General features: G+C 49.4%; 1 long non-coding RNA gene across 2 annotated transcripts in view; it reads left to right on the forward strand.

The window, feature by feature from the left end:
* LOC137504368 (uncharacterized) overlaps nt 1–25,294 on the forward strand; it is a 157,992-nt gene that overhangs the window by 104,786 nt on the left and 27,912 nt on the right. The gene's annotated exons all lie outside the window — the stretch shown is intronic.

The following is a 25,294-nucleotide window of genomic DNA, read 5'->3' on the forward strand; positions in this document are numbered from 1 at the left end:
GCCGCACTAGTGGAAACGAGCCCAGAGGGATATGGATGTTTCCTTTTAAGCAATACCAGTTGCTTGTCAGTCCTGCTGATCTATTTGCTGCAGTAGTATCTGGATCTCACACCTGAAACAAGCATGCAGCTAATCTAGTCTGACTTCAGTTAGAGTACCTGATCTGCATGCTTGTTCCGGTGCTGTGGCTAAAAGTATTATAGACACAGGATCAGCAGGAGAGTCAGGCAACTGGTATTATTTTAAAAAAGTAAATTCCATATCCTTTTCAGTTTAGGGTCCCTTTAAAAACCGGACACTGCAGCGGTAAGAACATATACTGCTCCGCTCTGGCTTAGGGGAGAGACTCGGGGGGGAGAGAAATATGCGTGCAGCACAGTGCTCCCATAGATTATAGCAGGTCTATTCCTCTACATGCGTATGGCAGGGGACTCGAGGGGGGGGGGGGGGAGGGCTGAGCCTCTGACATACAGGTAAATTGTAGCCGGACCGTTATTACAGATACATATAGCTGGGACACTGGCAGGGTATAAGGAGGCACTCGGGGGCACCAAGGCGACACAGTGGCATGCGCTCGAGGGGTAGTGACTCGAGTATAAGCCGAGGCCCCCACTTTTGGCTCACTTTTTTGGACCAAAAATCTCGGCTTATACTGGAGTATATACGGTATGCTTCACAACTGGTAATCAGAGTAGAGGTCAATCAGTGATCATCATTCACCACATCCAATTTCAATTGGCCACCAATTTTACCAACTCCATGTAGTATGAGGGTCAACACATTTTGAATGCTATGAAAAATTATGTAGGTAATCTCTCATACTACATGGTGGTGGTAAAATAGGTCAGTGATTGGCCTATTAAAACTGAAGGTTCCAGGCTTTATTGTCTGCATTCACATCTAATGGATCTTTACTGTCTTAGATAGTGTAATGGTTAAGGGTTCTGCCTCTGACATAGGAGTTCATTTCAGTAAGCCAGCACCTATCCAGTAAGGAATTCATGGGCAAGACTCCCTAGCACTGCTACTGCCTACTGTCTACTGAGTGCACTCTAGTGGCTGCCTCACACGTGCTTTGTGTCCGACAAGAGAGAAGTGCTATACAAATATATACTGGCATTATTATTATTATTATCTCTCCTCCATGTTGGAGGTCTTCCAGCTTCATCCTGTGACTGACAACTTCATTCCACCTGTAGAAAGGTTGATGCAGAAACTAGTCTACGAACCATTCTGAGAGAAGATTTCACTTCCTGATTGGAAATAGCTGAAAGTGGAAATTGCACCACATGAAAGAGCCAATCACATCATCATCTACACTTCAAAGGCACGAGGTCCTGCCCTCCACCTACCCATCATGCAGTGGGTGTAATGGATGTATAGCAACTGGTATTAGAATTCTTCAGTCTCCTGACCCCATTCTTCATATATCTGACCCCACCCAGTGGTGCCTCATTCTCCTCATATCACATCCCGCTAGATCTATACGTCGAAGCCCAACACGTTTCGCCATCAGCATATGGCAGACGCGATTATATTAGCCTTTTAGTGAACCACATACATTGTCGGTTTTGCTCTCAGCAGATGAGAAATGTTCTCACTCCATAAAACAAACTGAAGGACTTTATTTTGTTATGTTGTTTAAAGTCGTTTACTGGCAGATGTACAGCAGGTCAACACTCCATACAGCATAGCAGCTTTGTCCAGCCTGCCTTGCCAAAATATCCGCCCCTACAAATATTACATTACTTCGTAGTATATGCTAAAGCAAACTTATCGCATCAGAAAACGTGACCAGCAAGCAAAACAGCCAAAGTCCTTGTGATGCTATACTAAACATCTGTGCATTTCAGGAACGCCTGGATTAAAAATAAGGCCTAGCTAATATAGCCCTATATCCCACTCTATAATACATACCATGACCTCTGTATTAAATGATAAAATACAGTAACTGAAAGTATATTTACCTTCGGGAGCCATGGAATCCAGTCTTTAAAGGGAACCAGAGACAAACGATCTCTAAAAAATGAAAAAAGACGTTATACATACCTGGGGCTTCCTCCAGCCCCATAAGCCTGGATCGCTCCCACGCCGCCGTCCTCCGCTGCCTCTATTGCTGGTACCGGGTCCCGTCACTTCTGCCGGACGCGACCAGTTGTGCGCAGGGGCTCCTTCCGACTTTGTATGCATGCGCCTGCGCAGTACGGAGGGAGCGCACTGCGCTTGCGTCAACTGGCTGAAAAGACAGGACCCAGTACTGGCGGACAGAGGCAGCGAAGGACGGCGGCGTGGGAGAGCTGGAGGAAGCCCCAGGTATGTATAAAACTGGTAAGTAGTTTGTCTCTGGGTCTCTTTAAGCACAGCAGCTTAAAGAGGGATTGTTAGCCACAAAATCAAATTCCATTTACCACTGCACTGTGTTCATTGTGCAGCCTGGAACCTCACCCTCCAGTGTCCATGCGGTAACATTTAACAGGTGTAGAAGACAGATTAAGCAGACAGCCGATAGGTAGAGCCACACAGCCTGCTTCTCATCCCATTTGGTCCGATACTCTGGAGAGTGGGACTTGAGAACACAGTGCAGGAGAAGGAGATATTTTAAAATTCTTTTCTGTATCCCTTGAGATGTGACTAGCCCAAAACCTGTCGGTAATGTCAGAGTTCTACTACCTACTGTAAGTGACAGCAACATAGGAGAGAAGTAATTTATGGCTCATTTTACTCTGGGAGAAATGTACTTCTTATTTGTATGTTATAAATTTTAAGATTTTCGCGACACTTCCTCTTAAATATATACGCAACATTTCCCTCTTAGTTTTTTTCAGCGAGAACGATCGTTAATATGTGTATGATGATTGCTGTGTCCCATCGCTGCATTCCAATCGTTCCAATATTGTTCGTCTGGTAATTATCGTTCCTTGTAAACGATCGTTATCGCAAGTGTGTACGTAGCATAAGTAAAGCTAAGTACACATTTGAAAGATTAATGAAAGATCACAGACCAATTTTGCCACCTTCATTATATAGTATTAGATTTACGATATCTGCAGATCTCATACACACCTTGTTTAACAGACATTCATGTGCAGATCTGAAGATTCATCCTGGTGGATCTGATCTGTAGATGAATGTCTGTTAAACAAGGTGTGTATGAGGATCTGTAGATATCATAGACTATGAATGCAATTTGCAGGAACTGATCTTTTATAGGAACTGATGTGTACAGCATCTTTGTGTACATCATCTTGTACAGATTTTTATATGATGGGGAGTTCAGCTCCATACAATAGACTGTGTAGGTATGGCTCTCATACTACATGGAAGGGAGTAAAATTGGTCTGTGATCTTTCATTAACCTCTTGAGGACTGCAGTGCTAAACCCCCCTAGTGACCAGGCAATTTTTAGTAAAATGGGTCACTGCAGCTTTAAGGTTAAGCTGCAGGGCCGCACAACACAGCACACAAGTGATTCCCCCCCCCCCCCCTTTTCTCCCCACCAACAGAGCTCTTTGTTGGTGGAGTCTGATCGCTCCCCCCATGTGTTGTTTTTTTTAAAATAAATATTGTTGTTTCTTTTTTTATTACAAAATCCCCTGTTTCTTTAAATGTCAACCCTCCCTCCCTCCCCACAGCCGGCCAATTACGGCGATCGGCTGTCATAGGCTTCTGCCTATGAGAGCCGATCGCTCTCTTGTCCCCCAGGGGGACAGCCGTGTCCCACGGCTGTCCCCAGTGCAGCGCTGCTGCTGATCGCAGCGCTGTACATGTAAATAGACAGCGATCACGCCGTCTAACAGTCTCCCGATTGGCAATAGCCGCTCGGAGACTGAAGGAGGGGCGGAGCTCCGCCCCCAAGCAGGAGATGCGCGCGCATCCTGCGCGCGATCTCCTGCAAAACAGAGCCCCAGGACTTTACGCCAATTGCCGTGAGGCGGACCTGGGGCTGCCGCCGCGGCCATCGGCGTGACGCGGTCGGCAAAAGGTTAATCTTTCAAGTGTGTACACAGCTTTACCAAGCAGTGTGAATTGAAGCATTTTGTTTGGTAATTTACCGAATTTGAAGTGAATCTGAAAAAAAAAGTGTAAAATACCAAATGCGGTATTTTACCAACCAAAATCATTTTACCAAACTGCCCTTAGTGAATGGAGGCCATAGTATTCAATATCTGTTCTCCCTCATACATGGAGGTGGTAAAAATGGTCAGCGATTGGCCAATCAAAATTGAAAGTGTGTTCCAGGCTTTTGTTTTTGGGGATGACCGTTTAATCTGTGGTGTTTGTGATACCAACGTCCTAAACCCGAGACACTGACTTCATCATTCTCATCATTAGGAGGAACCCGCTGCAGTGTCACATCACCGTCAGCCTATAACAAGCTTATTAATCCGCCATTACAAGCTAATTAAATAGCATCAGAGCACTAATGATCATACCCAGCAATCAATCACCACTTAATTAAACAATGATGTCCCAGGCGCAGCCATTTATTAAGAAGTGTCGGGGAGTTCCTAAACTAAGTTGTGTTAATTTCCCTGTGACGGATAGGGGGACAGCAGCTGGGAGAGAATCAGAGCGGAGGTCAGCACTTTATGAAGTGACAGGGTGACAATCTTCCCATCACGACATGGCAAAGCCATCGCCCTCGGGTGCCCGGCCTGCCCATCTGAGACATTTCTGCGTGTCCGCTCTTTTCACCGCACACTGTACACGCGGCTAGAAGTTCATCCATTACTGACAGAAATTACAGTAGACAGATTGTTCATTACTATGCAAATATTAATCAATGGGATCGGCAAGGTGCCCACAGGCCGCTAATCAATCACTAACATGTTTGTGTTCTCGTCAGCTCGTCAGTAAGCCTGTTTATAGGTGTACACGTGTGAAGTACACAGAGATGTCACACTTTATAATGTCACACAGTAAAAGCCATGCCAGGTACAATAATGTATTCTTACAAGACATGGTTGATTAGACTGTGAGCTCCTCTGAGGACAGTCAGTGACATGACTATGTACTCTGTAAAGTGCTGCAGAAGATGTCAGCATTATGTAAATATAATAATAATATTAATACGTTAGACTTTAACTATGGTAGGATTAGAGTGTGAGCTCCTCTGAGGACAGTCAGTGACATGACTATGTACTCTGTAAAGTGCTGCAGAAGATGTCAGCATTATGTAAATATATAATAATAATATGATAGTACGTTAGACTTTAACCACTTGAGGACCGTGGGCTTTACCCCCCTTAAGGACCAGGCACTTTTTTTCCATTCAGTCCACTGCAGCTTTCACGGTTTATTGCTCGCTCATACAACCTACCACCTCAATGAATTTTCCCTCCTTTTCTTGTCACTAATAAAGCTTTCTTTTGGTGCTATTTGATTGCTGCTGCGATTTTTACTTTTTATTATATTCATCAAAAAAGACATGAATTTTGGCAAAAAAATGATTTTTTTTTAACTTTCTGTGCTGACATTTTTCAAATAAAGTAAAATTTCTGTATACATGCAGCGCGAAAAATGTGGACAAACATGTTTGATTAAAAAAAAAAATATTCAGCCTATATTTATTGGTTTGGGTAAAAGTTATAGCGTTTACAAACTATGGTGCAAAAAGTGAATTTTCCCATTTTCCAGCATCTCTGCCTTTTCTGACCACCTGACATGTTTCATGAGGGGCTAGAATTCCAGGATAGTATAAATACCTCCCAAATGACACCATTTTGGAAAGAAGACATCCCAAAGTATTCACTGAGAGGCATAGTGAGTTCATAGAAGATATTTTTTGTCACAAGTAAGCGGAAAATGACACTTTGTGACAAAAAAAAGTTTCCATTTCTTCTAACTTGCGACAAAAAAAATGAAATCTGCCACGGACTCACTATGCTCCTCTCTGAATACCTTGAAGTGTCTACTTTCCAAAATGGGGTCATTTGTGAGGTGTGTTTACTGTCCTGACATTTTGGGGGGTGCTAAATTGTAAGCACCCCTGTAAAGTCTAAAGGTGCTCATTGGACTTTGGGCCCCTTAGCGCAGTTAGGCTGAAAAAAAGTGCCACACATGTGGTATTGCCGTACTTAGGAGAAGTAGTATAATGTGTTTTGGGGTGTATTTTTACACATACCCATGCTGGGTGGGAGAAATATCTCTGTAAATGACAATTGTTTGATTTTTTTTTACACACAATTGTCCATTTACAGAGATATTTCTCCCACCCAGCATGGGTATGTGTAAAAATACGCCCCAAAACACATTATACTACTTCTCCTGAGTACGGTGATACCACATGTGTGGCACTTTTTTGCACCCTAATTGCACTAAGGGGGCCCAAAGTCCAATGAGTACCTTTAGGATTTCACAGGTCGTTTTTGTTTCAAGACTACTCCTCACGGTTTAGGGCCCCTAAAATGCCAGGGCAGTATAGGAACTCCACAAGTGACCCCATTTTAGAAATAAGACACCCCAAGGTATTCCGTTAGGAGTATGGCGAGTTCATAGAAGATTTTATTTTTTGTGTTAGTTAGCGGAAATTGATTTTATTTGTTTTTTTTTTCACAAAGTGTCATTTTCCGCTAATTTGTGACAAAAAATAAATCTTCTATGAACTCACCATACTCCTAACGGAATACCTTGGGGTGTCTTCTTTCTAGAATGGGGTCATTTGTGGGGTTCCTATACTGCCCTGGCATTTTAGGGGCCCTAAACCGTGAGGAGTAGTCTTGAAACAAAAATGACCTGTGAAATACTAAAGGTACTCATTGGACTTTGGGCCCCTTAGCGTACTTAGGGTGTAAAAAAGTGCCACACATGTGGTACCGCCGTAGTATAATGTGTTTTGGGATGTATTTTTACACATACCCATGCTGGGTGGGGAGAAATATCTCTGTAAATGACACTTGTTTGATTTTTTTTTTACACACAATTGTCCATTTACAGAGAGATTTCTCCCACCCAGCATGGGTATGTGTAAAAATACACCCCAAAACACATTATACTACTTTTCCTGAGTACTCCGGTACCACATGTGTGACACTTTTTTGCAGCCTAGGTGCGCTAAGGGGCCCAACGTCCTATTCACAGGTCATATTGAGGCATTTGTTTTCTAGACTACTCCTCACGGTTTAGAGCCCCTAAAATGCCAGGGCAGTATAGGAACCCCACAAGTGACCCCATTTTAGAAAGAAGACACCCCAAGGTATTCCGTTAGGTGTATGGCGAGTTCATAGAAGATTTTATTTTTGTCACAAGTTAGTCACAAGTTAGTGAAAAATGAACTCAATTTCCGCTAACTTTTGACAAAAAAATAAAATCTTCTATGAACTCGTCATACACCTAACAGAATACATTGGGGTGTCTTTTTCTAAAATGGGGTCACTTTGTGGGGTTCCTATACCGCCCTGGCATTTTACAGGCCCAAAACCGTGAGTAGTCTGGAAACCAAATGTCTCAAAATGACTGTTCAGGGGTATAAGCATCTGCAAATTTTGATGACAGGTGGTCTATGAGGGGGCGAATTTTGTGGAACCGGTCATATGCAGGGTGGCCTTTTAGATGACAGGTTGTACTGGGCCTGATCTGATGGATAGGAGTGCTAGGGGGTGACAGGAGGTGATTGATGGGTGTCTCGGGGTGGTTAGAGGGGAAAATAGATGCAATCAATGCACTAGGGAGGTGATCGGAAGGGGGATCTGAGGGTTTGGCCGAGTGATCAGGAGCCCACACGGGGCAAATTAGGGCCTGATCTGATGGGTAGGTGTGCTAGGGGGTGACAGGAGGTGATTGATGGGTGTCTCAAGGTGTGATTAGAGGGGGGAATAGATGCAAGCAATGCACTGGCGAGGTGATCAGGGCTGGGGCCTGAGGGCATTCTGAGGGTGTGGGCGGGTGATTGGGTGCCCTAGGGGCAGATAGGGGTCTAATCTGATAGGTAGCAGTGACAGGGGGTGATTGATGGGTAATTAGTGGGTGTTTAGGGTAGAGAACAGATGTAAACACTGCACTTGGGAGGTGATCTGACGTCAGATCTGCGGGCGATCTATTGGCGTGGGTGGGTGATCAGATTGCCCGCAAGGGGCAGATTAGGGGCTGATTGATGGGTGGCAGTGACAGGGGGTGATTGATGGGTGATTGATAGGTGATTGACAGGTGATCAGTGGGTTATGAGAGGGAAGAAGAGATGTAAATATTGCACTGGCGAATTGATAAGGGGGTGTCTGAGGGCAATCTGAGCATGTAGGCGGGTGATTGGGTGCCCGCAAGGGGCAGATTAGGGTCTGATCTGATGGGTAACAGTGACAGGGGGTGATTGATGGGTGATTGATGGGTAATTAGTGGGTGTTTAGGGTAGAGAACAGATGTAAACACTGCACTTGGGAGGTGATCTGACGTCGGATCTGCAGGCGATCTATTGGTGTGGGTGGGTGATCAGATTGCCCGCAAGGGGCAGGTTAGGGGCTGATTGATGGGTGGCAGTGACAGGGGGTGACGGGTGATTGACGGGTGATTGACAGGTGATCAGAGGGAAAGATGCATACAGTACACAGGGGGGGGGGGGGTGGTCTGGGGAGAATCTGAGGGGTGGGGGGTGATCAGGAGGGGGGGGGATAAAAAAAATAGCGTTGACAGATAGTGACAGGGAGTGATTGATGGGTGATTAGGGGGGTGATTGGGTGCAAACAGGGGTCTAGGGGGTGGGCAGGGGGGGTCTGAGGGGTGCTGTGGGCGATCTGGGGCAGGGGGGGGGGAATCAGTGTGCTTGGGTGCGACATAGGGTGGCTGCAGCCTGCCCTGGTGGTCCCTCGGACATTGGGACCACCAGGGCAGGAGGCAGCCTGTATAATACACTTTGTAAACATTACAAAGTGTATTATACACTTTGTATGCGGCGATCCGGGTGCTAGTAACCCACCGGCGCTTCCGAACGGCCGGCGGGTTACAGCATGAGGTGGGCGGAGCCAGTCCTCGGCGAGGCTCGGCGGCCAATCGCGTCACGAATGACGCGATCGCGCCGCTCATGCCCCTACAAGGAACGCCGCCTTTTGTCAATATGGCGGTCCTTGCGGGGTCCACTTCCCGGCCGCCAATTGTCTATACGGCGGTCGGGAAGTGGTTAACTATGGTAGGATTAGAGTGTGAGCTCCTCTGAGGACAGTCAGTGACATGACTATGTACTCTGTAATGTGCAGCAGAAGATAGTAATATGGTAGGGCGTCAAGTCCTGGAGCTGCAGTTTAGCAGGGAACGCTCGTGCGCATACGCGATCGTGCCCTGCTGATTCACGGAGCTCCACTCCGTGATCAGCCTGCTCCGTGATCCCGGCTAGCAGATTTTTAGCCAAAAGGGGAATAAAAACCCCTTTGCTTACCTTTGTACAGTACTGCAATCTCCTGCAGCACTGTACGGGGGACACTTGGCTGTCCCTCAGAGCGGCTGGGGAATGAAGCCCTCTCATAGGCTGATGCCTATGAGAGGCGGGGAAGACAGATTGCAGTCCAGGACTAGTTTAGGATGGGGAAGGAGGGAGGGAAAAGCATCTCCTTTTTTTAATGGGAAAAAAATACAAAGATCTCAGCAACGATCGGAGACCTTCTAAAGAGTGTCCTATTAAGGACAAGAAAAGGAGGAAAAATTAATTTGTGTGGTAAGTGTTATGGCTGTGCAGCATGCTGACAAAGCTGCACAGCCCTGTGTTGTGAAAAATGGCCTGGTCACTAGGGGGGTGTAAGCCTGTGGTCTTGAAGTGGTTAAAATCCATAGTAGTCATCTGGTTCCAGGACCATAACAATCCCGTGACGAGCCTTGGGCAGGCGCACTTGCGGCTCTCGTTCAGGCTCCACCTGCGCGGTAGAGTGGATACGATCGGGCTCAGCTATTTCCGCTGGAAAGCCGTGCGAGGCGGGTCACAGGATTGTTATGGTCCTGCACGGTTCAGGGGTCCTAAAGCAGGATGGAGGAGGACAGGGGAAGCCTCTTTAGGATCCAGAGACTACCCCCTACTGAAGTAAGTATCCCCTAGAGGCACTTTTTTCCCTTCAGGTTCACTTTAAACAACAACTGTAACAAATTTACTTACCTTGGGAGGAGTAGGCCTCTGGATCCTGAAGAGGCTTCCCCCATCCACCTCGGCACCCCTGTTCCAGCGCTGGCAGCCCCCCAAAATCCAACAACAACGCGCATGCATAGTAGTCATCCAGCTCCAGGACCATAACAATCCTGTGCCGAGTTTCGTGCAGATGCATTAGCAGCTCGCATTTGGGCTCCACGTTGGCAGTAGAGCTATTTCCGCCAGAACCCATTGGAAAGCCACTACTGCACCTGTGCAAGGCAGATCACAGGATTGCTATGGTCCTGGACAGGGGCGGACTGACAACTCATGGGGTCCCCGGGGCAATAGGAGATTATGGGGCCCCTATACCAGTGTTTCCCACATTTCACGTTATATTTTTACAAACTAAGAAATAATAATTTACTGACAACAGTAAATATTTTATATTGTGATTTTTATACTGATAAAAGCCCAGCGCGAAAAAATGGGTGTGGTCACACAACAGAATGTGGGCGTGGTCATGGTTGGGGCAAAAAATACATGACCTTAGCAGTGGTGTAAAAGGTCTGCCGGGGAAGTTTGAACTCTGCCATAGTGTTTCCCCCCAAAATACATGTAATCTGACAGCATTTCACCAAAAAGCCATGCAATTTGGCAGAGGATCCTCCAAAATACAGATAATATGGCAGTCGTTCCCCCAAAATAGACGTTATCTGGCAGCAGCGGTTCCCCCAAATACACATAATTTGGCAGCGGCTCCCCAAAATATGCGTAATCTGGCAGCGGATCACCAAAAATACATGTAGCAGCAGTGGTTCCCCCAAAATACACAGAATCTGGAAGCAGCGGTTCCCCCATTATACACAATCTGGCAGCAGTTCCCCAAAAATACACGTAATCTGGCAGCAGTTCCCCAAAAATACACGTAATCTGGCAGCCGTTTCCCAAAATACACTTAATCTGGCAGCAGCAGTTCCCCCAAAATAGGTGCCCCCAGTATAGGTAACCAGGTCAAAAGGTATCCCCAGTGGAAGTAACCAGGTCTATAGGTTTTCCCAATGCAGGTATCGAGGTCTATAGGTGTCCCCAGAATAAATAACCAGGTCTATAGATGTCCCCAGTTAAGCTAGCCAGGTCTATAGGTGTCCCAAGAATAGGTAGCCAGGTCTATGGGTGTCCCCAGTATAGGTAGCCAGGTCTACAGGTGTCTCCAGAATAGGTAGCCAGGTCTATAGGTGTCCCCAGTACAGATAGCCAGGTCTTTAGGTGTCCCCTGTATAGATAGCCAGGTGTATAGGTGTTCCCAGTAAAGCCAGGTCTATAGGTGTCCCCAGTATATGTAACCAGGTGGATAGGTTTCCCCAATATATGTAGCCAGGTCTATAGGTGTCCTCAGTATATGTATCCAGCTGTATAGGTGTTCCCAGTATATGCAGCCAGGTGTATAAGTGCCCCCAGTATATGTAGCCAGGTCGATAGGTGTCCCCAGTTTATGTAGCCAGGTCGATAGGTGTCCCCAGTATATGTAGCCAGGTGGATAGGTGTCCCCAATATATGTAGCCAGGTCTATAGGTGTCCTCAGAATATGTATCCAGCTGTATAGGTGTTCCCAGTATATGCAGCCAGGTGTATAGGTGTCCCCAGTATATGCAGCCAGGTGTATAGGTGTCCCCAGTATAGCTAGGTCTATAAGTGCCCCCAGTATATGTAGCTAGGTCTATAAGTGCCCCCAGTATATGTTGCCAGGTCTATAGGTGCCCCCAGTATATGTAGCCAGGTGTATAGGTGTCCCCAGTATATGTAGCCAGGTGTATAGGTGTCCCCAGTATATGTAGCCAGGTGTATAGGTGTCCCCAGTATATGTAACCAGGTGGATAGGTTTCCCCAATATATGTAGCCAGGTCTATAGGTGTCCTCAGTATATGTATCCAGCTGTATAGGTGTTCCCAGTATATGCAGCCAGGTGTATAAGTGCCCCCAGTATATGTAGCCAGGTCTATAGCTGTCCCCAGTATATGTAGCCAGGTGGATAGGTGTCCCCAATATATGTAGCCAGGTCTATAGGTGTCCTCAGAATATGTATCCAGCTGTATAGGTGTTCCCAGTATATGCAGCCAGGTGTATAGGTGTCCCCAGTATATGCAGCCAGGTGTATAGGTGTCCCCAGTATAGCTAGGTCTATAAGTGCCCTCAGTATATGTAGCTAGGTCTATACGTGCCCCCAGTATATGTAGCTAGGTCTATAAGTGCCCCCAGTATATGTTGCCAGGTCTATAGGTGCCCCCAGTATATGTAGCCAGGTGTATAGGTGTCCCCAGTATATGTAGCTAGGTGTATAGGTGTCCCCAGTATATGTAGCTAGGTGTATAGGTATCCCCAGTATATGTAGCTAGGTGTATAGGTGTCCCCAGTATATGTAGCCAGCTGTATAGGTGTTCCCAGTATATGCAGCCAGGTGTATAGGTGTCCTCAGTATAGCCAGGGGTATAGGTGTCCCCAGTATAGCCAGGGGTATAGGTGTCCCCAGTATATGCAGCCAGGTGTATAGGTGTCCCCAGTATAGCCAGGTCTATAGGTGCCCTCAGTATATGTAGCTAGGTCTATAAGTGCCCCCAGTATATGTAGCTACCGTCTTTCCCCGAAAATAATTTTTGCTCTAAAAGATGTGCTAGGGCTTATTTTCAGGGGAGGGTTTATATTTCTATCAGGAAGTGTCTCCCAGCAGAACATTTCCTGTTCCTTTGTACTGTGATGTTCATGGATTTGAAGGTATGCTACTGTACTGATAAGCAGGGGCGTTTCTAGGGTCCTTGGAGATCGGGGGCACCTGTGGGCACCAGGCGGGGAGTTGGCAAAAAAATGGGCGTGGTCATGCGGTGAGCGGGCGTGGCCATGGGTGGGGCCAAATGTACATGAACTTAGCAGCGGTGTAAGCTACAGATAACGGGCCTGCCCATCGAAATATTGGATGGAGCCCCCTGTCCTTTATTTGGATAATTTACAATCAGTATAGGCATAGATCAAAGATGTATACGCACATACAATTTTGATTGGTCAATTACTGACCCCCAATTTTACCACCCCCGTGCAGTAAGTGGGCCAACAGACAATGAATTTTATGAACAGAGCTAAAATTGGCTAATCAAAATTGTATGTGTGTACCAGGCTTTACAGCTAATACTGTACATACTGAAAGTAGCAGGGATCAGCATACAATATAGCTGGTTTACAATCAGTAAAGGCACAGAGTAACACCTTACACTGTACACACTGGAGGTAAATCCGCACACAGTGCAGGCACTAGAGAACAGCGTATACTGTACATACTGTAGGCAGCAGAATTCAGCACACTGCAGCTAGCGTGCCAAAAATATGAGGATCACGTTGTGCGGCGTGCTTATCGTGCCGCACCGAAAAATGGGTGGGCCATGGACCAGAATATAGGTGTGGTAACGGCCGGGTGGAAACAAATTTACATGAACCTAGCAATGGTGGGACATTAGATTATGACAGTGGTGGCGAACCTTTTGGAGGCCGAGTGCCCAAACTGCAACCCAAAAGTCACTTATCTATCGCAAAGTGGCAACCACAATTTAATCTAAATACTGTACAAACGTTTTAACTCATACATGAACATTATGGAAAATCCAAGTTGAAAATAAACTGTGAAAATAAACAATTTCATCCATCCTACTCCTGAAAAATGTATTCAATTTTTTAGAACCTCCCAGTTTTATTTTCTGTTTTAAAAAGCTAAAAAAGTAGGTTTAATGCTATTGTCTCATATGATAAGGATTCAGCTTTTCCCATAGTCTCGCAGTTAGCAATCATGTGACCCCCAACAAGACAAATTCAGCAATCATGAGGCCCCCAACAAATCATGAGGCCCCCAACAAGACAAATTCAGCAATCATGAGGCCTCCAACAAATCATGAGGCCCCCAACAAGACAAATTCAGCAATCATGAGGCCCCCAACAAATCATGAGGCCCCCAACAAGACAAATTCAGCAATCTTGAGGCCCCCAACAAATCATAAGGCTCCCAACAAGACAAATTCAGCAGTCATGAGGCACATAAATAGACAGCATTTCACATAAATAGGCAGAATCCCCCCTTAATATGGTAGCCCCCACGTTAGGTAGTGAGTGACAGGGACCCCCAGGTTAGCTAGTGAGTGACAGGCGCCTCCAGTTAGGTAGTGAGTGACAGGGACCCCGATAGTGAGTGCCAGGGAGCCCCTTCAGGCAGTGAGTGAGCGCCAGGGAGCCCCTTCAGGCAGTGAGTGAGTGCCAGGGAGCCCCTTCAGGCAGTGAGTGAGTGCCAGGGAGCCCCTTCAGGCAGTGAGTGAGTGCCAGGGAGCCCCTTCAGGCAGTGAGTGAGTGCCAGTAGGCCCCTTTAGGAAGTGAGTGAGTGCCAGGGAGCCCCTTCAGGCAGTGAGTGAGTGACAGGGAGGCCCTTTAGGTAGTGAGTGAGTGCCAGGGAGCCCCTTTAGGAAGTGAATGAGTGACAGGGAGGACCTTTAGGGAGTGAGTGAGTGAGTGACAGGGAGGCCCTTTAGGGAGTGAATGAGTGAGTGACAGGGAGGCCCTTTAGGGAGTGAGTGAGTGACAGGAAGGGCCTTTAGGGAGTGAGTCCGTGTGTGCCAGGGAGGCCCTTTAGGGAGTCAGTGTGTGCCAGGGAGGCCCTTTAGGGAGTGAGTGAGTGCCAGGGAGCCCCTTTAGGGAGTGAGTGCCAGGGAGCCCCTTTAGGGAGTGAGTGCCAGGGAGCCCCTTTAGGGAGTGAGTACCAGGGAGCCCCTTTAGGGAGTGAGTGAGTGCCAGGGAGCCCCTTCAGGCAGTGAGTGAGTGCCAGGGAGCCCCTTTAGGGAGTGAGTGAGTGCCAGGGAGCCCCTTTAGGGAGTGAGTGAGTGCCAGGGGGAGCCCCTTTAGGGAGTGAGTGAGTGCCAGGGAGCCCCTTTAGGGAGTGAGTGCCAAGGAGCCCCTTTAGGGAGTGAGTGAGTGCCAGGGGGAGCCCCTTTAGGGAGTGAGTGCCAGGGAACCCCTTTAGGGAGTGAGTGAGTGCCAGGGAGCCCCTTTAGGGAGTGAATGCCAGAGGGAGCCCCTTTAGGGAGTGAGTGAGTGCCAGGGAGCCCCTTTAGGGAGTGAGTGAGTGAGTGAGTGAGTGAGTGAGTGCCAGGGGGAGCCCCTTTAGGGAGTGAGTGAGTGCCAGGGAGCCCCTTTAGGGAGTGAGTGAGTGTCAGGGGGAGCCCCTTTAGGGAGTGAGTGAGTGCCAGGGAGCCCCTTTAGGGAGTGAGTGCCAGGGAGCCCCTTTAGGGAGTGAGTGAGTGCCAGGGGGAGCCCCTTTAGGGAGTGAATGAGTGCCAGGGAGCCCCTTTAGGGAGTGAATGCCAGGGGGAGCCCCTTTAGGGAGTGAGTGAGTGCCAGGGAGCCCCTTTAGGGAGTGAGTGAGTGCCAGGGGGAGCCCCTTTAGGGAGTGAGTGAGTGCCAGGGAGCCCCTTTAGGGAGTGAGTGAGTGTCAGGGGGAGCCCCTTTAGGGAGTGAGTAAGTGCCAGGGAGCCCCTTTAGGGAGTGAGTGCCAGGGAGCCCCTTTAGGGAGTGAGTGCCAGGGGGAGCCCCTTTAGGGAGTGAGTGAGTGCCAGGGAGCCCCTTTAGGGAGTGAGTGCCAGGGGGAGACCCTTTAGGGAGTGAGTGAGTGCCAGGGAGCTCCTTTAGGGAGTGAGTGAGTGCCAGGGGGAGCCCCTTTAGGGAGTGAGTGAGTGCCAGGGAGCCCCTTTAGGGAGTAAGTGAGTGCCAGGGAGGCCCCCCCGCCGCCGCTCCCCCCACCCCCCTTACCTTGTAGCAGACCTCAGGATCAGCGGCGACCCGACCGGTAAGAGCGGGCGCTGGACGCACCCGCTCGATATGCGGAAGTGATGTCACTTCCGCATATCAGTGTGGGCGCTGGGTCATAGCGCCCGCACGATTGGTCGCCGGCTCGCCGCCTGATCCTGAGGTCGTGACGCGGCGGCGGCGGCTGGAGGGAGCCGCTGCCAGAGGGGGCCGGGCGGAGATCCGTGGCACCCCAGGATAGATTGGGGGCACGTGCCCCCCCAAAATAGGGCTAGCGACGCCCCTGCTGATAAGGCACCTGCCCTGTCATCCCTGCACACAGCTGATAACCTTGCTGTGTGCTGGAATGACAGGATCAGTGCCCAATCATCACTGCATCACTGTGTCCCCGCTTGCTGGCTGCCTCTTCTACCTCTTTAACTTCTGCTAGGGCTTATTTTCGGGGTAGGGCTTATATTTCAAGCATGCTGAAAATTCCAGCTAGGGCTTATTTTCAGGGTAGGTCTTATTTTCAGGGAAAGAGGGTAGGTCTATAGGTGTCCCCAGGAGGGGAGGCAGCCAGTGAAAGAGGGCGATGGGCAGCACCTTGGGGCCCCCCTTCCTGGCTCTCCCCTCCGGAATATTGAAGTGTTGCACAACGCTGACAGCGGGCGGGGACTTACCACTGTAGCCACCAGAGGGAGCGCTGATCTATGTGCCGCTAGGCTGGTCTACTCAAGACCAGCCTAGCGGCGCACAGATCAGCGCCTCCTCCAGTGGCTATAACAGCGGTAAGTCCCCCGCTAGGGCTGATCGGAACAGCTGAATTCCGATTTCGTCGAAATTTCGTGTACCGCATGCGAAAACCGAATTTCGTGTTCCGAGTGCATTTCTATTGAAGTCAATAGTGCCAATTTCTGCAGTTAATTGTAAAGCCCCTGTACATGCTATCATCACCAAATTTGGCATGTATATTAAGCAGATGAGTAGGAACGTGGTAAAAGAAAAATTTGTGAAAAGACCTTATAGTTTTTGAGCAAATAGATTTCAAAGTTTCATAGGAAAAATGGTTTTTAAACTGTGTACAATGACACTGCTGCTGTACAGGTTACTGCATTCCGAGTTCCGTATACATATTGTATACATTTCATGAAAACAGACAGCGTGGGGTCCCCCCTTCCAAGCCTCCTTAACTCCTTGTCTCCCATGCAGGCTGGGATAGCCAGAACGCGGAGTCCCGGCCACGTGGGGCTTCGCACCCTGAGCTATACCAGCCTGCATGGTCCATAGTATGGGGGGTGGGGGCTCTGGAGGAGAGGGGCGGTCAACCTCCCCCTCTCCCCCAGATCCCTTGTCCAATCCTTGGACAAGGGGCTCTACCCCACCTCCGGTGCCCCAGGAGGAGGTGGGGGCCGCCAATGTCCTGGGGGGTTCATGGTGTCATCCGGGGTTCCCCTTTAACAAGCGGACCCCGGAAGCCGCCCCCTCCCCAGGAGAAATGAGTATAGGTGTACACGGTACCCCTTACCCATTTCAGCAGAGTTAAAAAAAAAGAAATAAAAACACGACAACGAAAAAAGTCCTTTATTGTTCTAAATTAACTAGGGATACTTACTTTGCGAAAATCCCACGCCAGTATCCTTAGAAGTGGTCCCACGCCAGTATCCTCTTAGGACATCTCACCACCCTCCCACACCGACGAACTCCCGCCACTTAATGGTCACAGTCAGCCTCTGCATCTGTATAGCAAAGGCTATGAACACGAAAATGTTGCCTTTGAAACAAGAAATTTTGGCAAACAGTGATGCGATCAAAATGGCCACTGGGAAATCCCGGAATGCTGGAGGCCACACTAGAGTGGCGAAACCAGCCATTTTTCACATAGATGGTGGGTCCAGGTGACCAGAGCAGTAGGTGCCCTGGTCCCCTGGACCCACCTATTTATGTGAAATAACGCTCAATCTGACAGTCTGAGGTGGCCTCCGGGGAACGGGAATTCCCCAGCAGCCATTTTGTTTATGACACTGTTTGCCGAAAATTCTTGTTTTAGCAAACAATTTTCGTGTTTCTAGCTTATGCAATACAGATTGCAGAGGTTGTCTATAGCCATTCAGCCCCGGGAGTTGGGCGGGTGCCTGGGATCACTCCTGAGGATACTGGCGTGGGACCACTCCTGAGGATACTGGCGTGGGATTATTGCAAGGTAAGTATCCCTGGTTAATCCAGAGCAATAAAGGACTTTTTTCGTTGTCGTGTTTTTATTTCTTTTTTTATTTATTTCTCTGCTGAAATGGGTAAGGGGTACCATGTACCCCTATACTCATTTCTCCTAGGGAGGGGGCGGCTTCCGGAGTCTGCTTGTTAAAGGGGACCCCCGGATGGCACCATGAACCCCCCAGGACGTCGGCGGCCCCCACCTCCTCCTGGGGCACCGGAGGTGGGGAAGAGCCCCTTGTCCATGGACAAGGGCTCTGGGGGAGAGGGGGAGGTTGGCAGCCCCTCTCCTCCAGAGCCCCCCTCATACCATGGACCATGCGGGCTGGTATAGCTCAGGGTGCGAAGCCCCATGTGGCCAGGACTCCGCATTCTGGCTATCCCAGCCTGCATGGGGGACAAGGGGTTAAGGAGGCTTTAAAAACGCTTAAAGAGGGGTTAAAAACGCTGTCTGTTTTCATGAAATGTATACAATATGTATACAGAACTCGGAATGCAGTAACCTGTACTGCAGCAGTGTTATTTTACACAGTTTAAAAACCATTTTTCTTATGAAACTTTAAAATCGTTTATTTCAAAAACTATAAGGTCTTTTCAGAATTTTTTTTTTTACCATGTTCCTACTCATCTGCTTAATATACATGCCAAATTTGGTGATGATAGCATGTAAGGGGGCTTCACAATTAACCATGGAATTTAGCGCTATTGACTTCAATGTAAACGCGAATTCGGTATCGGAATTGCCGAATTTTCGAGTTTCGAGTGCTTACTCGGCAAACTCGAAATTCGGAATCCGAAAGCTCAGCCCTAATCGCTTCGGGCATAGGAAGTGAGTGTCATTTCCTGCTTTGCCGGCTGCCAGATAGGAGTTACTGCATACTAACGCAGTAATCCCCGAAGAATGCTGTCGGCAGTGTGGCCGCCAGGCTTCCGCCAACAATCAGAGTGAAACCGGCCTGAATTTGCCAGAGACTAATACTGCACTTTGGAAGCCCGATCGATTTACGTTCAGACTGGCATCAATCTGGCATGCTCGAAAAGGCTTGGTTAGATGTGTGGCAGTAGCGGCTTCTTGACTACCTGTGTGCAGTGATGCTCATCCAGATTCCGGATATCCGAGTAACCCGGATATCCGACCATTTTTACGCTATCCGGATTAGATTTCGGATCCCGGATAGCTATCTGCGGATAGTTTGACGCATGACCCGGATATCTGCGGATATTCACGTATATCCGGATCCGAAATACTGTAACTAAGGTGATGACATCCTGGAGTCAATCAGAGGGCTCCCAGCAGAAGCCCTAGCAACCGATCACAGAGGGGAACCCTGGCCAGCCCCACCCAGGGACGGCTCACACCTGACCTCATTGAGCCAATCAGAGGCCTCCTAGCCTAAGCCCTGGCACCCAATCACAGAAAGGAACCCTGGCCAGGCCCCCCTGTATAACAAGGAGGGCTGCCATGATGAGACAGATCGTTCTGGCTTGCTGAATGCTTCCTGACAGACATGCTCCAGTGCTGGTGGCCTAGCAAGGGCTGCCTGTACACAGTTATAAACCTAAAGCTGTTCATTGATTAACCCCTTCACTACTCTATAGTAATCGTTAATTAGCTTGACTGATGTCTCATAGTGTGACAGTTAGAGTCAGTGGCGTAGCTACAAACCTCTGGGCCCCGATGCGGAATCTGGATGTGCCCCCCCAGCAACAACAGCCCCCCCTCCCCCGGCAACACCTGACGGACGCACACACATATCAAATTCCCTATAGCCAGCTATAGGTCCCCCCAGTATAGGTAGCCAGGCATAGGTAAGCCAGTATAGTTGCCCCCGGTATAGGTGAGATAGGCAGGCGCCGCCGGTATAAGTTAGATAGATAGGTGCCCCCAGTACAGGTTAGCTAGGTGGGTGCCTCTAATATAGGTAGCCAGAATAGTTGCCCCCAGCGTAGGTTAGATAGGTAGGTGCCCCCAGTATAGGTTAGTTAGGTAGGTGCCTCCAATATAGGTAGCCAGTTTAGTTGCCACCTGTGTAGGCTAGCTAGGTGCCCCCAATACAGGTTAGATAAGTAAGTGCCCCCAGTATAGGTTAGATAGGTAGGTGCCCCCCAGTATAAATTAGATTAGGTCGGTGCCCCCCAGTATAGGTTAGATTAGGTAGGTGCCCCCCAGTATAGGTTAGATTAGGTAGCTGCCCCCCAGGATAGATTAGGTAGCTGCCCCCAGGATAGATTAGGTAGGTGCCCCCCAGTATAGGTTAGATTAGGTAGCTGCCCCCCAGGATATATTAGGTAGCTTCCCCCCAGGATAGATTAGCTGCCCCCCAGGATAGATTAGGTAGCTGCCCCCCAGGATAGATTAGGTAGCTGCCCCCCAGGATAGATTAGCTGCCCCCCAGGATAGATTAGGTAGCTGCCCCCCAGGATAGATTAGGTAGCTGCCCCCCAGGATAGATTAGGTAGCTTCCCCCCAGGATAGATTAGGTAGCTGCCCCCCAGGATTAGGTTAGATTAGGTAGCTGCCCCCTAGGATAGATTAGGTAGCTGCCCCCCAGGATAGATTAGGTAGCTGCCCCCCAGGATAGATTAGGTAGGTGCCCCCCAGTATAGGTTAGATTAGGTAGCTGCCCCCCAGGATAGATTAGGTAGCTGCCCCCCAGTATAGGTTAGATTAGGTAGGTGCCCCCCAGTATAGGTTAGATTAGGTAGCTGCCCCCCCCCCCCCAGGATAGATTAGGTAGCTGCCCCCCAGGATTAGGTTAGATTAGGTAGCTGCCCCCCCAGGATAGGGCAGGTAGGTAGGTGCCCCGTCCCCATAATGGAGGGGGGGGGCCGCAGCCGCGGGGAGGGCAGCCCGACCTCTCCCTCCCTTCCTCTCCCCGGGCCCCCCCCCCTCAGATGCAGAGTAAGCGGCTCACGGAAGCGCTGTAGGCAGAACTCACCTCCGTCCCTGCGTTCCAATCGCCGCTGATCTCCTCTCTGGCTGGCTCTGCATAGATGCTGTTACACACGCAGCTTCCTGTTTAGCCGGAAGCTGCGTGTGTAACACTACAGCATCTATGCAGAGCCAGCCAGAGAGGAGATCAGCGGCGAGTGGAACGCAGGGAGGTGAGTTCTGCCTACAGCGCTTCCGTGAGCCGCTCACTCTGCATCTGAGGGGGGGGGCCCGGGGAGAGGAAGGGAGGGAGAGGTCGGGCTGCCCTCCCCGCGGCTGCGGCTCCCCCCTACCAGCGCGCACGGGCCGCATGGCCCTCCAAACGGAGATGGGCCCCCCGGGCCCCTCCCCCGCCTCCTCAGGAGCCGGGCCCGGTCGCCAAGGCGACCGCTGTGACCACGGGCCCTACGCCCTTGGTTAGAGTGTGTGCTGCACAGCTGCAGTGCTGCTGCTGGGCCAAGGGCTGTACACAGTGATAAGCTCAGTGATTAACCCCTTCACTATCACTACACTATAGTTAAATCGTTCATTAGCTTGATTGATGTCTCATATTGTAACAGTTAGGCCCCGTTCACATCAGAAACGCGGATGGCCATGCGTGCGGAACGCAACGCGTACGAACGCACGCCATCCGCGTTTGTGTGCGTTGCGTGGCTGATCCCATCACTGAAAAGTGAATGGGACAGCCACGCGGTTTTACAAAAAATGCGTGCAGCATGCGTTCCCGGACCGCACAGGTCCAGAACGCATGCAGTGTGAACATCAGACATTGCACTCTATGCAATGTCTGATATCCTGCGTGTCGGCCACCTGCACGCGTTTCCAAAACGCGGCTGGAAACGCGTGCAGTGTGAACGGGGCCTTAGAGTGTGTGCTGCACAGCTGCAGTGCTGCTGCTGGGCCAAGGGCTGTACACAGTGATAAGCTCAGTGATTAACCCCTTAACTATCACTCCACTATTGTTAATTCTTTAATGTGTTAGTGTGCACTAGTGTCTTCTCCTCTGCTGTCTGTCACTCTGCACTTGGCACGTGGCACTTGTCACGTAGCATTTGCCAAGTGCCACGTGGCACTTGGCATGTGTCACATGGCACTTGGCACGTGTCACACGGCACGTGTCACATGGCACTTGGCAAGTGCCACGTGGCACTTGGCAAGTGCCATGTGACACGTGCCAAGTGCCACATGACACTTGGCAAGTGACACGTGACACTTGCCAAGTGCCACGTGACAAGTGCCAAATGCTACTTGGCAAGTGCCACGTCCGTCATGCTCCTGGCACACGTTACACCTGCTGCTGCTGCATTGCCCTGCTCCTACTGCCTGTGCAGCTCCCACCTCCAGGACAGGGTGCCACAGGCCACTGATACCACATATATTTAACCCAAAACACAATTGCAGCATCATTTTTTGGAGGTGTCTTGGCTGAAAACTGTCATGTCCCAGTTGTGTGGTTGGACTTTGGACACAATGTGGGCTGCATGACCGCTGTCTGGAATCTAGGCCTAATGTTAATTGACAGTCATTTTGGGGGGGGGGGGTTCGAAGTCCCCACATCATCAATTAGTGTTTCCCTTTGCAAAATAATGATGATACATGCCTCATTTACCCTCAACACCCCTTTTAAAGCTATTTAAAGGGCACTTCCGTTTTTTCTATCCAGATATCCGAATAGGCCGGATATCCGCGGATAATGCGACCGGATATCCGAGTTCATGCGATTATCTAAAAGGCCGGATTTGGATATCCGAACCGGATCGGGGTCAATTCAGATTTTAAAAAGCACTATCCGAGCAACACTACCTGTGTGTAATGCGTACCCACAAAACGCACAAAATGAAAGTCAATGGGAACGCAATGGTATGCGTTTTTCATGCGTTTTTTCCCCAAAATATTTTTTTTTTGCTGTATTTTGGTTTCCTGCTGTCTTCCAAGTGATTTGCATGAATGGAAATCTAAAAATGCATGGAAAACGCATACAAAACGCATATGCGTTTTGTATATGCAAACGCATTAAAACACATGGAAAACGCATTGCAAACGCACCACAAACACCGAACACAATATTAACTTACAACATGACATAAAACGCAGCTTTTGACGCTATGTTCTATGTGAACCCAGCCTTACATGCAGTGCAGTTTCTAGGCTAAAATGCACCCAGGGCGAGGGTGTAAAAATTGCGCCCCCCCTAGGTTAGATAGGTAGGTGCCTCTCAGTATAGGCTAGATTAGGTAGGTGCCTCTCAGTATAGGCTAGATTAGACAGGTGCCCCCCAGAATAGGTTAGATTAGGTAGCTGCCCCCCAGTATAGGTTAGATAAGGTAGCTGCCCCCCCAGTATAGGTTAGGTAGGTGCCCCCCAGTATAGGTTAGGTAGGTGCCCCCCAGTATAGGTTAGATAGGTAGCTGCCCCCCAGTATAGGTTAGATTAGGTAGCTGCCCCCCAGTGTAGGTTAGATAGGTAGCTGCCCCCCCAGTGTTGGTTATATTAGGTAGCTGCCCCCCAGTGTAGGTTAGATAGGTAGCTGCCCCCCAGTGTAGGTTAGATAGGTAGCTGCCCCCCAGCGTAGGTTAGATTAGGTAGGTGCCCCCCAGTGTAGGTTAGATAGGTAGCTGCCCCCCAGCGTAGGTTAGATTAGGTAGCTGCCCCCAGTATAGGTTAGATAGGTAGCTGCCCCCCAGTGTAGGTTAGATAGGTAGCTGCCCCCCAGCGTAGGTTAGATTAGGTAGGTGCCCCCCAGTGTAGGTTAGATAGGTAGCTGCCCCCCAGCGTAGGTTAGATTAGGTAGCTGCCCCCAGTATAGGTTAGATAGGTAGCTGCCCCCCAGCGTAGGTTAGATTAGGTAGCTGCCCCCAGTATAGGTTAGATAGGTAGCTGCCCCCCAGTGTAGGTTAGATTAGGTAGGTGCCCCCCAGTGTAGGTTAGATAGGTAGGTGCGCCCCAGCGTAGGTTAGATTAGCAGCTGCCCCCCAGCGTAGGTTAGATTAGGTAGGTGCCCCCAGAATAGGTTAGATAGGTAGATGCCCCCAATAATGGAGGGGGGAGCCGCAGGGAGGGCAGCCCGACCTCTCCCTCCCTCTCCTCTCCCGGGCGCCCTCCGTGCTCCCCCCTCAGATGCAGAGTCCGTGAGCAGCAGGGAAGCGCTGTTTACAACTCACCGGCTGCCTGGCTCCAAGCGCTGCTCTCTCGCCGCTGGTCTCCTCTCTCTGTATACATACTGATACACGCTGCTTCCGGCTACAGGAAGCAGCGTGTATCACTATCAGTACGTATACAGAGAGAGAGAGAGGAGACCAGCGGCGAGAGAGCAGCGCTTGGAGCCAGGCAGCCGGTGAGTTGTAAACAGCGCTTCCCTGCTGCTCACGGACTCTGCATCTGAGGGGGGAGCACGGAGGGCGCCCGGGAGAGGAGAGGGAGGGAGAGGTTGGGCTGCCCTCCCCGCGGCTCCGGCTCCCCCCTCCATTATAGCGCCCCCCCTCCCAACAGCGCTCCGGGCGGCGGCACGCTCCGCACGGGGCAAGAAACGGGGCTGCTTACATGTGCTGTCAGTGCAGATTAAGGATTAGTGCATTAGGGCCTGTACAAACAGACTGCATTGCGCTGTGTTCTTATAACATCATGCATTTTTTTTTCAATTGCGAAGCCTTTTTAAAAATAATGAAAATTGTGATGAATTGTACACAGTAGTATGATGCGATTTCAGAAACTTGTAATCGCAGCGACTGCATTCCCGCCCCATAAACACGTCTAAGTCCCACGCCGTCCTTCCGCAGTCTGCCGTTCAGCTGCGGTGAGCCCCGGTAACAGGCTCAGTTACATCAGCCGCTCTGCTGGATGCGTAATACAAAAGTACCTTCTCCATCATTATTTCATTCATATATAGATTATATACACCATGGACTTGATTCACAAAAGAGTGCTAACTGTTAGCACGGCCGTTTTCGGGTGAATTTTTGTGTTTGCCCGCGATCGCGAATTTTCATGCGCAGTTAAACGTTTTCACGTGCAAACGCAAATTTTCATGTGAAATCGCTATTGTTTTTGCGCGCAAATGCAAGTTTACGTGCAAAAAAGAACGATTTTGATGCGCGCAAAAACGTTTAATTGCATGTGAAAATTCGCGATCGCGCGCACACGTGAAAATTCGCGTGAAACCGGCCGCGCTAACAGTTAGCACTCTTTTGTGAATCAAGCCCCCGGTATTTGTCCAGATCCTGACAAGCAACGCAACATGTGAAAACAAACATGATGTATTGATATAGATCCACAGAAGGGTAGCATCAGGAGGAGGC

This window comes from Hyperolius riggenbachi, chromosome 4, assembly GCF_040937935.1.
Source record: "Hyperolius riggenbachi isolate aHypRig1 chromosome 4, aHypRig1.pri, whole genome shotgun sequence".
In the NCBI taxonomy this organism is placed as follows: domain Eukaryota; kingdom Metazoa; phylum Chordata; class Amphibia; order Anura; family Hyperoliidae; genus Hyperolius; species Hyperolius riggenbachi.